Source organism: Phoxinus phoxinus, assembly GCF_949152265.1.
Source record: "Phoxinus phoxinus genome assembly, chromosome: 23".
NCBI lineage: Eukaryota > Metazoa > Chordata > Actinopteri > Cypriniformes > Leuciscidae > Phoxinus > Phoxinus phoxinus.
Genome location: NC_136898.1, coordinates 11,641,367 through 11,654,487, shown reverse-complemented (window position 1 = coordinate 11,654,487; position 13,121 = coordinate 11,641,367). Strand labels below are relative to the sequence as shown.

Below are 13,121 nucleotides of genomic sequence, written 5' to 3'. Positions count from 1 at the left end.
TGTGTGTGTGTACACCTACTTAACTATATTTTTGGGGACAAATTTGTACCCAGAAGTGACCAAAATCTCTAAAAAACTCCAGCCTCATTTGTAAATAATGTAAATAATAATTATAAAAGTAATGTAGCCTAATTAAAGGGGGAGTGTTAGTGTAAGGGAATCGAATATACAGATTGTACAGAATAAAAACCATTACGTCTATCATGGAATGTTTCAATATAAGTAAACGTGTAGGCCTATGTGGGTGTGGATATATTTGTATATATGCATGTGTTTGCTGGATTGGATGGATTGATGGATACATTTTTAGACACCTGTTTCAAAGCCGTTATTCTAAACACTATAAAGTATATTGCTCTATTTCTTTTCTTAAAGACCTCAATCTTGCTTCTTTTTATATCTTGCTACTGTAGCTTTATGCCCATCTGACTGAATGCAGTGGGATGTCAGATCGGGGCCTGATTAGATCCCACTGAGCATTTCGGCTGGCGGCCCGTCTCTGCCTCCGGCGTGCTGCGGCCAACAGCAGCGCTGCTGAATGGATTGATCTGTGCCCAGTCAAGCCAGGTCGAGATTGCACAGGGGGAAGAATGTATTCAGGCGTTCAGGTGGTGGCGGCCATTTCTGAACCTCCCTACCAGATCAGAACCGTCTGCTTAACCGCCTGCTGTCTGACTCCCAAAACCAGCAGCTATCTGGCATTTTTTGCACAGAGAAATTGAAAGAGAAGGAAGTGATTGATTGGGGAAGAAAGGGGTGAGAGAAGGACTGCAACAACTGATTGGTAAAAAATAAATAATAATAATCAAGAACTAATATTATCATTGATTAGTCAGTTCTTTGTACAGTTCACTAAGAACTTTTGTGGAATACTCCACTTTAAAGTAATGAAAAACATTTATTTGAATTAAAAACACATTTGCTTGCAGTTTCTATTCTTATAATGTGAGGATTCCTGTTTCTGATCATGTAACATCAACCAAGTGATTACATTTTGCTGTCTGCGTTAAATTTCAAGTACTTCTTGAACAGCACAACAGAAAGGGAGCTCAATTATTTGGATTAAAAATGTTTAACATTACATTAACATCGAATTTTGAACTCTCCATAATCAAAACATGAAATCCTACATTCAAAGTCAGTAATGTGCAGCCAGGGATGTGTCAGCCTGACTATTAATATTAATTAGGTGATGTAACATTTGCCTTGTAGTTGTAATTGTTTGTTGAAAAGCAAATAAAGGGCTCTTGACAAATTAGAATGACCGCTTACAGATTGCACCTTCATTCGATCGATCGGATGCTGATGCAACAGTCATTCCAATCGTTGGCAGAAGCTTGCTATGGTCTTAAAGAGATAGTTCACCTGAAAACGTCAATTCTGCCATCGTTACTTACCCTTATGTAATTTTAAAGCTACCTTTTTTTTCTGTGGATCAGAAAAAGAAGATAATTGTATGTCTTAGTGTTTTTTATACAATGAAAATCAGTGGGGTCCAGTGTTGTTTGTTTTGGACCCCATTGTCTTTCATTGAATGGACTATGTTCTTTTGTGTTTCACCGTAGAAAGAAACCATACAAGTTTGGAATGACATGAGGACAAGTAAATGATGACACAGATGAAAGAGGCTTGACACAGATGAACACCAGGAATGATACAAATATATAAAAAAATAAAATAAAAAAAACCTTCAACACAAGACCAGAAACAGAAGACAACTGAGGGTATAAATAAACCGGATGATGAACAGGTGAGACACTAATAAATTAAACTATGAATAACTATGGAAATCAAGGAAACGGGAACTAAAGACACATAAACTGAATGCAGGCAATACAAGACAAAATTATTTATTCTATCAAACAGAGAACACTGCTTCATAGTCCAGTCCTGCCTAAAATGCCTTGATTGAAGTATCTACCTGTATTACTTCCGCAAATATCTATGTCACAATTTGAAATATTAGCATAATTCCCGTCCACGGACAAATCCGTTGGTTTCTGCTTGTTCATCCTCCTTTTTAGAATCTGACTGGGGCACGAACTGATACTGTAAAACTGACAACAGTATTAACTGTTTGTGTTTACAATTGCTTTAGATGTGTTTGGCCAATCACAGCGCACTTGGTCAGCTGGCCAATCAGAGCACTCTGGGCTTTTCGAGTGGAGGAGATTTGTAGAGCATTTCAGATAGACTAATGTATAGTGTGTGAAAAAGCATATTAACATATTCTAGTACACCAAATAAACTAAATATTGAACTTTCAAAATAGCATTATATGCCATCTTTAAAATACACTCAATGCCCAAAAGGTGCAAGGTTAAGTTTGAAATCTCTAAAAGCAGGACACACACGTTCCTCTCAGTGATCATTGCTATGCCCTTAGTGGCAGTACAAAGAGAGGCCTTGCCTTTCCTGTGATACATGAGATAAATGCTTCGCTGTAAAAGTCGTGCTAGATCATTTTTCATCCACGCTCTAGTTCGTGCTCTCTCGATTTCTCTCTTCTTCAGCATTCTGCTTTCCATCTTTCTGTATTTCAGTGATCAGTGTGTCTATGTGACTATGATTGAGGAACCAGTAGCTTGTGTCTATGAGAAATTGCCTGGGCTCGCTGAAGAGGCCGTAAATGAGCCTCCTGTGGGTCTTTTCAGACGGCCCTGTAATCGGGTCTTGTTCATATAGAATGGCTGGCACAGTGCTTTTGACTGGACGCGAGAGAAACCGCAATAGTCTGCACAATGAGCTCGGTGAATGGACGCCCAATCTGTGTGTGTGTGTGTGTCTAAGATGAATCATATGCTCACTGACTGGACGATTAACCAAGCTTTTTTTGCCTTGTCAATTGAAAACTCCCTCTGCTTGACTGTCTTTATTTAACAGCGATTCAGAATTGGCACTCTGGCTCCTATGACTTTCACAATCACATGAAAATGACAATTCTGTCATCATTTACGCACTTTGATGTCGTTACAACATATGACGGACACATTTTAAAGATGTCTTTATTATTAAGGTGGTGAATTGAACTTGAGAACGGAATCAGTGGCATTTGTGAATCTTTGGAAATGTTTTATGTGAACTGAAACAGAATGTTCATTAAGTGAATGATTCAGAAGTATGATTCAGTTGAACAATTCAAAAGAATGATTAATTCACAAATTGTACATCACCACTAATGAAAGGCTTCAGACAACTTGTGAGTATAGACACATATTTACCACCATAAACGTTTGCATTCTTTTTGACAACTCTCATTAATTGTAATTACGTTGAGGAAAAACAACTTTTATTTAAAATCCTATTTTTATGTTGCACAGGGAAAAAAAGAAAGTCATACAGATTTAGAACGGCATGAGTGTGAGTAAATGATGACAGAATTTTCATTTTTATGTTGAACTGTCCCTTTAAGAGCGACCATATTATTGAGTCAGTGAATTAAACTTGAGAACTAATTCAAATTTGTTAAAGAATCATTCAAATTGTTTTTGTGAACCAGATCAGATTGTTCATTAAGAGAATTATTCAGAAGAACAACTCAAAGGAATGATTCATTCATAAATTGGACATCATTACTTCTTGAACAGTCTGTTCTTCACACAAAACTATAATTTCAGATGACTTAGATTATATTGTGGTCTCGCTGACCACTTTAATGATACTTTAATGGCACTTGTGCATTGTTTTTGCCAATCGCAATTGCAAAAAAAAAAAAACTTCAATAAAAATGTTTTATCTGTGAAATGTTTCACAGATAGGGTGAGATGAAAACATTATTACAAAATGGGTGAAATATCCCTTTAAGACCTTTTGATTGCAGTGGAAGATTTCAATGGCACCTCAACTCCAATGGTTCTCTGTGTATGTCTTATTATAATGCTATCAGTTCTCAATAGCCGTCTTGTTGTATTATGAACAACTACGTCAAGAATTCATTGCAACGTGTTTTATATAAGGAATAGCGAGACCTGCTCACTCAGCCTTTTGTCCCGCTATAAAGAGTTTGTCAAGGTCACGTTTTCCTTATATTCTCACATGAGTCATATTTATATAAGTTTCTCACATGGCACATGAATATTCTATGACCAAAGATATTTCACACTTCAAGTTTGCCTGCTCCTGCCTGTCTACACAGAATTCTTAGATGCGGCTCTTCGATGAATGACAATACTCTTTGTTATTTTAACGTTTATAGTATTTTAAGCATTATATTAACTTGAGCAAGCACAAGTTTTCATATTAGTTGACTCTCACTCAAAACTGCCTTATTCTCTTTCCATTCTGATGTGGAGTGTGTTTGGCTATAAAAATGGAAATGAAAAACAAACCCTTGACCCTCGGTAAATCTGCTTTTTAATGTTTCATGATGCATCGTTTGCACACCAATCAAAAAGCTTTTTCACAGAAAGAGGTTTTGCTTGACTTGACTTCTTTTTTTCGAATGACCCCATGGAGTCAAAATATCATTTTTGTCATATGCCATTTTGTCTATTATTTTTTTTAGAAGAAAATGTATTAGATAAAAAAAAAACTGCTTCTGACTAGCTAGTAGAGGATTAGGTAACACTTTATTTTGATAGTCAAACATTCTACTAACTAGTTAGGTGTTAGGTTTGGTTTCTCGTATCGCAAATCCAATGACTACGCTGGTGGTGACGATTCTCTCTAACCAATCAGTGATCTGCAGTGTTTACACGTCACATTTTAGGTACAGCTCGCTTGGAACCTCAACCAAGGTGGTGCTAAAAAAAGGTACTAGGTGCTGGTACAGTGGAAACCCCCCCAAAAGTGAGTCATACCGAGCTGTACCATGCAATGGAAAAGCACCACTGTAGAATGTCAGTAGAATATCTGTTGGGGGAGCATCAAGATAAAGTGTTAGTAGATATTAAGCAGACAGTCTAATACTCTAATGACTGGTGAACCAAACTTACTTTTTATTTAGTAGAATTTCTAAAGTGGACTGTCAAAATAAAGTGTTACTGAAGATTATGTATGGCAGTGTGTGGTGATGCTAGTTTTATCAAAAGAAACGTTACTGAAAGTGTTTTTATGTGGAAACAAAATATGCATGTCAAATCATTTTATGGTTTCAAGCAATTCATTATATGTGTTTAGTCCTTCCTTTTTCCTCATCTTTGCTCTTTTTCTCTGTCTGTTAGTCTTCTTTTTTTTCCTCTCTGTTGGCGTCGCACTCACTTAGAAGTGTGATTTGACTGGTTCATTCTGTGTAACTGTTCCCAGAAATCGTGTCATTCACAGTTTTCAGCTTATTTAAAAAAAAATGTAATTACAAAAAGATTTCATAGTCTTGAAGCATTGTTTTTAACAGTACAATTTTTTTATATATAAAAAACATCTCCACGTCCTCAGCGCCATGTTCAGGTCAGCGACCTTTTCCTCTTTCTCATTTGTTCTTTTTTTGGTATTTTAATTACCTCATTTGCATGATCTCCTTTTGTATCTGTCTTTGTGTTATTTTGCTCAACAGATCTCACCATAGAAACAGTTATTGGATTGTGTTCTGCTGTTCGGTCCTGGCAAAGCGATTTGGTTTCAATGAAGCCAAGTTATGATGGTCTTATATAACTGGTAAATTGTATTGTATTAAGCAATTACGCATTTCAAAACAACAAACTCTACAGAGTAAATTGTTCATGTAGCAGTGCCAGCTTGTGAGACATGACCCATGAACGCATGTAGGAAACACATGTTTGGTTTTCTATATTGTGATTATTTGATTTTATAAATCAAATCTGAGCCCAACGGCAGGCTCTCGTTTGTCTTGTTTATCCATAAAGACATTTCCCGCAGACATTTTTTGGAAAGGCCAATATTTCTCCATAAAAGGATGCATTCATAAACGCTTGCTCTTTTATTGAGAGCCGTACATTGTTGTGTGTGATTGCAGTGGCTGCTGAAAAGCCCTCACGATAACAAGCTGTTTGAATAGATTTTCATTTGCACAGATAATGCTGTGTTTACTGAGAGCTTCGGGTGTGTGTTGTGATAGAGAGATAGAGCGAGATATGTAGTGGCTAATGCTGCCTTCACATGTTATCGGTATAATCGTAAATACTAGTTTCCTATAGTTCAAAATTGGACATGAACACCCTGTTAAGTCGTATTTACCACTGGGAAGCTCAGTTGCTACTGTGACATGGTATTATTGATTGATTTTTGATTTTTATCTTTACAACAGCTACATCGCCTTGTCTTGTCGTTAAAGTAGTGAATATTCACTAATATGAATAATTATCTGAAACATATTGAAGCATATGTTTTATACACAGCAAAAATAGCCTGCATTTGACTGAAATTACAGAGTTATCAGCAGACTGATTATCTTTATGGCACAGTGACTGTTTATTTACATTTATGCATTTGGCTGACACTTTTATCCAAAGCGACTTAAATTGCATTTCAAAGTACACAGTTTTACATTCTTATCCGTTCTTGCTTTCCCTGGGAATCAAACCCATGACCTTAGCGTTGCAAGCGCCAGCGCTCTACTGTTTGAGCTACATGAAAACATGGTGTATATGGATGTTTATATTTTGGCTGTATTAAAGGACAAGTTTGGTATTTTACACTTAAAGCCCTGTTTTCAGATCGTTTCTGATGAAATAGAACGGTTAAGATGAAATTTGGACACATGCTGCTGTCCCGAGAATTTTCGGTTTCAGTGGTATGCTTACACATTTACTCAAATTATTATACACCTGTTTAACCGAAGCTAATTTGGGTGTGTTTCTCCCATCATCCTCATACAATGTCACTTCTCTGTCTTTTACGGCCCTGATGAGAACGTCGGTCTCCTCGGCTGTGAACCGCTCCTGGCCTGCTTCAGCAAATCCACGATTATAATAGCAATCCATGCACGCCTGCTCTTAAAGGGAATGTGAGAGGACGCTCTAATTGGTTTATTGCATGTTACGCCCAAACCACACCTATGAAATTCAGACCAACCCATTTTAGATTTGCGTTGTGTGCAAGAGTCATTTATCCCGCTGGTATAATAGCAACAGCGCCTGGGATCCGCCCACAAAGTTACTTGCGTTTCGCCTTTCAGATCGTTAAAATAGGGCCCTATCACTGTTTATTGCTTGTTCTGGTGGTTTTATCATTCTTCTCCAAATCTCTTGTTACTTTGCAGAATCTGAATTATAATTTAAAAAATAAATTGAATGAACTCAATTGACTGTAGCTCCAGGTTAGGTCCTCTCAAGAATGTGCTAATAAATCCCTCCAATCTCTTCGCTTTTCTTTTGGCAGCTTCTTTATTTTTGAGGCCATGGCCCCAGAAACCCCATTGCGACTCTCTCCGATCCTTTCTACCCTTTTATCCATGGCTTCTTCTTTTTTCCTCAGATTTAAGTCTTTAAACTTTTTAATGTCTGCTAGTTTTCCACTGAGCGTCATATATCTTTAGGCTATTCACACCCAAAATACCGCTTCTTTTATCTGTTCAAGGTCCTATTCCTTCCTATTTTTATTGTTTACTGAATTCATTTGACTATGTTGTCAGCTTTTAGAGACAGTCACCAAACACTTAAAGTGACAGCCTTCAGACTGATACGTTCGGATATGTTCGGTTCACTTAGTTTTGTCGTGGCCACAACATATAAACTCGTGGGGACGTGATAATATGTTGTTGCCACATATTTCTCATACGCAGTATTGACCAGTGTGGTTCCCTATGAATCCCTAAACATAACTCGTGGCCACGATAAATATGTGTTGTTCTCTCACAATATGATCTCCATATGATCAACAGATCTTGACAACATAATGATGTCGTTCCCATAAATTAATATCTCGTGGCAATACCCTCCCCACAGTCTCCTCAAACCAAATCGTTTTATTTTCATTTCAATGATTTACATTGACCTTTGAAGCAAGTTATATAATCAGGTTTTTAGAATGGATAGTTTTCCATTTTATATTGGATGAGTCCTCATAAGGTGCACATAAACACCGGTGACTGCACATTTCTATGTGGAACTGTTTTTGTTCATTATGAAAATACAATTAGGTCCAAAACATAATTGGGGGAACAAATTTTTTTGGTTTTAAACAGGGTTAGTTTATTTTGATAGTCCACTTGAGTCATTCTACTAACTCAAAGTCAACCAAATTTCAATATTTTGCCAACTAACTCTCAGAGTATTAGTAGACTGTTAGGTTTGGGTTACGGTTATGGTTTGTAGATTAAGTTGCAAAGTCAGTGGTCAGTAGAATGTCTTTCGGGAGAGCATCAAAATAAAGTTTAAGCAGACATTCTAATACTCTAATGACTGGTAGTTCACATTTAGTTGCAAAGTTACTTATTGTTAGTATAATGTCTATAGTATCAACAAGTAAAAAGTGTTTCAACAATATGTAGTATTGGCCAAAAATGTACATATTCACCCTTTATTCACACAAAATGAAAACTTTTTTGTGCTTCAATTGTTTTATTTGTGATAACACAATGAAACATGCCAAATTGTGCAGACATAATTTTTGGCCAGGCTATCATGCAAAGAAATTATGAACACATGCAAAAATAAGAGATAACCAGCTAAATATTAATAGCTGATTCCTTATGTTGCAGTAAATGTATGCGTTTGATTTTCCATGCATATTTTGCATAGAAAAATAAAACCTATAGCTGTAGTTTGCTTCTTCTTTTTTTGCCAAATAATTTTCAGATAAATACCTCAATCAAGTTTAGAGTTTTGTTCTTCCCTCATATTTAAAATATTTTAAAAATGTATAAAATATTTTACTTATAATGTTGATGGTTTCATTTAACTTGTAGAGTTATTAAAACTAAATATTCCCATCCGAACATCAGACATAATTTTTGATCACTACTGTATTTGATTGGCGGAAGAACTGTTTGTTCTGATAATGAATATTAATTTATCTTACTATTTATTCAACATTGCTGTTGCCAACATCTTATTAAAGCAATAAGCCAATCAAACTCTCCTTACCCGATAAAGTTACTGTAATGCACAGCAGTATTGGATTGTTTTTACATTGAACTTTAAATGTATGTAATTCGGTATATCATATGAGTATAGTATACAGATACTGTAGTTAAAGATCTGAGCCCTAAAAGGTTCACACACCCTAAAGGGCAATCCATGAAACATAACTATTGCACACTTGAGCAAGGCACTTAACCTCAGCTTACTCCAGTGGGACGTCCCTGTGTAACTTAAGATTGTGGCTGCATTCCAAACCGCATACTCAATGAGTAGGTACTTAATTTCAATAAGTACTTACTTAACGAGCGCTAAAAGAGTAGGTACTTTATAGCCAAATCTCGTTAAGTATGAATGCGACCGGACATCTGCCATGTTGACGTTATCATGTGACCTACGACGCGTTATCACAAGTGCAACAACTTAAAAGATTTGAACGACACGTTTAATTCATCTATCTGTAAATATCTTGATATTGATTAAACTTGCTCATTTTATGGTCTTTTTAAAGAAACTGCTGCCCATTTATTTTGAGAATACATTTAGGGTTGATTTAAGTTCTTATATTTAACCCTACTTATGTGACCCACCGTTTTATCCTTAACGATATTATTTATTTTTATTACGAAATCCCAAAATTGTCATCTCTTGAATATGTTGTTAATTTCTTTATTTTATATCCAAACATTTTCATCCACAAGCAAAAGTGGCTTACCGTGACAAATACTGACCGATACTTAATTATATTACTTTTTACTGAAAAAAATCAATAAAACAAACAAAATGTAATGTATGACATAGCTATGCATGAATACACTCTAGATGTGTATATTGTGAACATATCTACATTTTCATTCAAACAATTAATTAAATAATGATATTTGATTTACTGACAACAATGATAAATATTAATAAAGGAGTAAATGAATGAATGAAAGTCACCATCACACAATAAACAAATGCAAGTCAACACATGAAACAAAGCTTTATTCAAACTACAATCATGTATATAGGCTACAGGCACTGAACCACATCTACTGCCATCTCAACATAGCGGTTCCCCTTCTGCGGCTTTATTCTGATGAACCAGCGGACCGCCAGAGGTGAGCCGTGCCGGAGTGCCGGAGGTTGTTGCGTGATGTGTTGTGCTTCACAATCTGAGGCAATAAGGGCCGGTGGAGTGATGGAGGGACTCGTCCATGGCACGATCTCCAGGATTCAGCTCTGTGCTCCTCATCCTCAGTGCTCACACCAGTCTGCTGACATTTCAGATCCTACAAAAATGCACAAACATAACACAAAAGCAGTAGTTTTAACAGCACAATGTCATTTGATTTCAGTATTATTTAGCAGACAAGAACGCTTTTTTTCCACAAATGCCGCCATCATCTTTCCTTGCAGGTCGTGCTCCACCACAACAGCTGTGCAGCAAATGCACAGAAATCAAGAATCAGAAAGGTGCTGTAATAGCTCTGTTTGAAATTACAATAATTAAAATAAACTACAACTTAATATTTAAATTATTATTAATTTCTGTAGTATACTCACTCAAAGCCTTTGATGACAGCCTTCAGCTTCATGAGCCTCTCTCCACCGGATACACACACATCTGTTCATCTGTCCCTGCAACATCCAGACAAGACTCCCATAACCTCTGTGATTTATGAGCTCAACACTACATTTACATGTTGAGGTTGTTTTAACTTTTTATCCAACATACATGTTCCTCAATTTATCAACAGTACTAATGGACAAATAAAATAGATAACTTATGTTTAGTTACTTTATAGATATGTTCTACATAATAGCACACATATCACTCAGATGTATATTTCATGCTGTGATGTGCTCTTCTGCAATACTTATAAAAGATGTTCCTGTCAGATGTAAATAGACGTTTAAAATAAGCGTCTTTAAGATGTTTATGTAAATCCACGTTAGAGACGTAACTTACGTGTCCTTACTGGAGCTCCCGTCAGCTAGAGCTAACGTTATACATAATAAAACGTGTTTTTACAGCCAAATCACAATCATACTATACTGTCTAACTCCTTTACACCTTTAACAGTTAAAACGTTTACTCTATAGTAGTTTAACACATGCAATTTTAACACAAGGAACCGTGTTTACTCACATTTGAAACCCCGCGCGTCGCTGATCTCCGTGATGTTTGATAATGACGTATCCCCTCGCGTGGCCTCCTGGGATAGAAGAGTATCCACCGGTTGAGCCCTCAAAAATCTGGCTGGAAGCAGTAAGCCATCCGGGAACTTCTCGCCTACTCTTTTATGAATACTGATGTTTGGAACGTACTGCTTCCTTCACGTACTGTTTTCGCCTACTATATAGTAGGAAAGTAGGCATATTGGAACGCACTTAAGTCCGAATCTCGCGATAATTAGTACGTCACCCAGGTAATTCTCGCCTACTCTTTTGGATTCATACATACTTTTTCGCTCGCCTACTCTTTTTCCCATACTAAATAGTAGGGAAGTATGCGGTTTGGAATGCAGCCACTGTGTGTGTGTGCGTGTGCGTGTGCGTGTGTGCGCGTGTGCGTGCACGTGCGCGTGTGTGTGCGTGTGTGCGCGTGTTTTCAGGTTTGTGTAATATATAGCAATTCAGATTTTTTTAAAGCCATTAAACCCAAAATGTATGCCAGTTAATTTCCAAAAATGTCCTTTCTCTTTTATATACAAAACCACTTTAAATCCTCAAAACAGGAACAAATCACTTATACTTCTGGGTAATAGAAATTATAGTCAACCTGTTCAAAATTCAACCTGTTCAATTTTTTCCTTCATTTCTCAGAACTCCTAAAGTACATTTACCAGTATTGTGTGCTGGATGGTGCACTTTAAAGCAATTATCATCTTTGAATACAATGAACTTACCAGAAATCTCCACAAGCAACAAAACGGCTGTGAGACACCAGTGAGCAGAAAGTTCAGTTTTAAAAGTCTGTCTTCGAACTCTTTTGCAGCAATTAGTACGGAGGGAAAGGTCAGCAAAATGACATCACCTGCACCTCGCCAAAATCAGGTCACCCCCCTAATTTGGATCCCTGAGTTGGTGAATGTATAACTAGACAGGTTATGAGGTCACTGGCAATCCTGATAAAGGTGCTGGAAAATTATGGTAATTCTCATATAATGGCAATTATTTAACAAAAAGAAGTATTTCAAAGCATCATTACCCTAAAAAAGTGTTGTTTATAATAACTTATCCATGAAATGTAGCTGGTTCTTAGCACCTATTCATTTATTTATATTCACTCTTATGAAATTCAGAGTATTAAAAAAGTGTAATTGCTCGAGATCATGAAGAATACTTAGTAATTCCCTGTTTTGCCATCCTTAAACTGTAATTAAATGAATCCGCATTTAATGGAGGTGGCTATTCACTTTCTAATTCTGTATTTTCCACCTCGCACAGAGGTCTCCAGAGTGTGGATTGACTTGGGGTGAGTCCAGACGGAAATACCATTATGCACAGAAATTGGATTTATTCAGTTTTGACCACTCAGTGCCCATTCAAGCAGCTATCCCCTGCAGGCTGTGGAAAATGAGGGGACATAAGGGATGTTTGGAGAGGAGTGCACAACTGCAGCAATTAGAGAGAGAGACTGATAAAGGTACGAATTGTCCATGCAACGATTGTTTATAATCGGATACTTCATATCTGGGCAGACAGTGTGGATTTTGTTAATATATCTTAAAGGGTTAGTTCACCCTAAAATGAAAATTAAGTCATAATTTACTCACCCTGGTGTTGTAAATGCCGTAAGACCTTCTTTTTGTTTCAGACCACAAAAGGAGATTTTTTTTTTTTCATTGTCCAGCTCACGCTCGTCCATATAATGGCAGTCAATAGCGACCAGCATCAAGCTTTTAAAAAAGATGTATCAAGTCACCTTTATTTATATAGTGCTTTTTACAATACAGATTGTTTCAAAGCTTTACAGTAATAACAGGAAAATAATGCAACAAAGTTTGTTTCTGCTGTACAGAAACTTTTTTGTTGTAAAAAAGTTTTTAATTTAGTTAATTTATATATATAGCCACTGTTTTTGAGAAAACAGTGATGTCATCGTCCAGCTCAGTTCTGTTCTCAGTGGTGTCAATGCAGGCTTGTCAATAATATTGT

At 36.6% G+C, this 13,121-nt stretch overlaps 1 long non-coding RNA gene across 1 annotated transcript; it reads right to left on the bottom strand.

Moving 5' to 3' along the window:
- Positions 1-9,881: 9,881 nt before the first annotated feature.
- On the bottom strand, positions 9,882-11,489 carry LOC306991124. The gene is made up of 3 exons (XR_013796039.1): positions 11,110-11,489; positions 10,524-10,598; positions 9,882-10,249 (listed from the first exon to the last, which is right to left on the bottom strand). It is a non-coding gene; the product is annotated as an uncharacterized lncRNA (long non-coding RNA).
- Between the last annotated feature and the right edge of the window lie 1,632 nt (positions 11,490-13,121).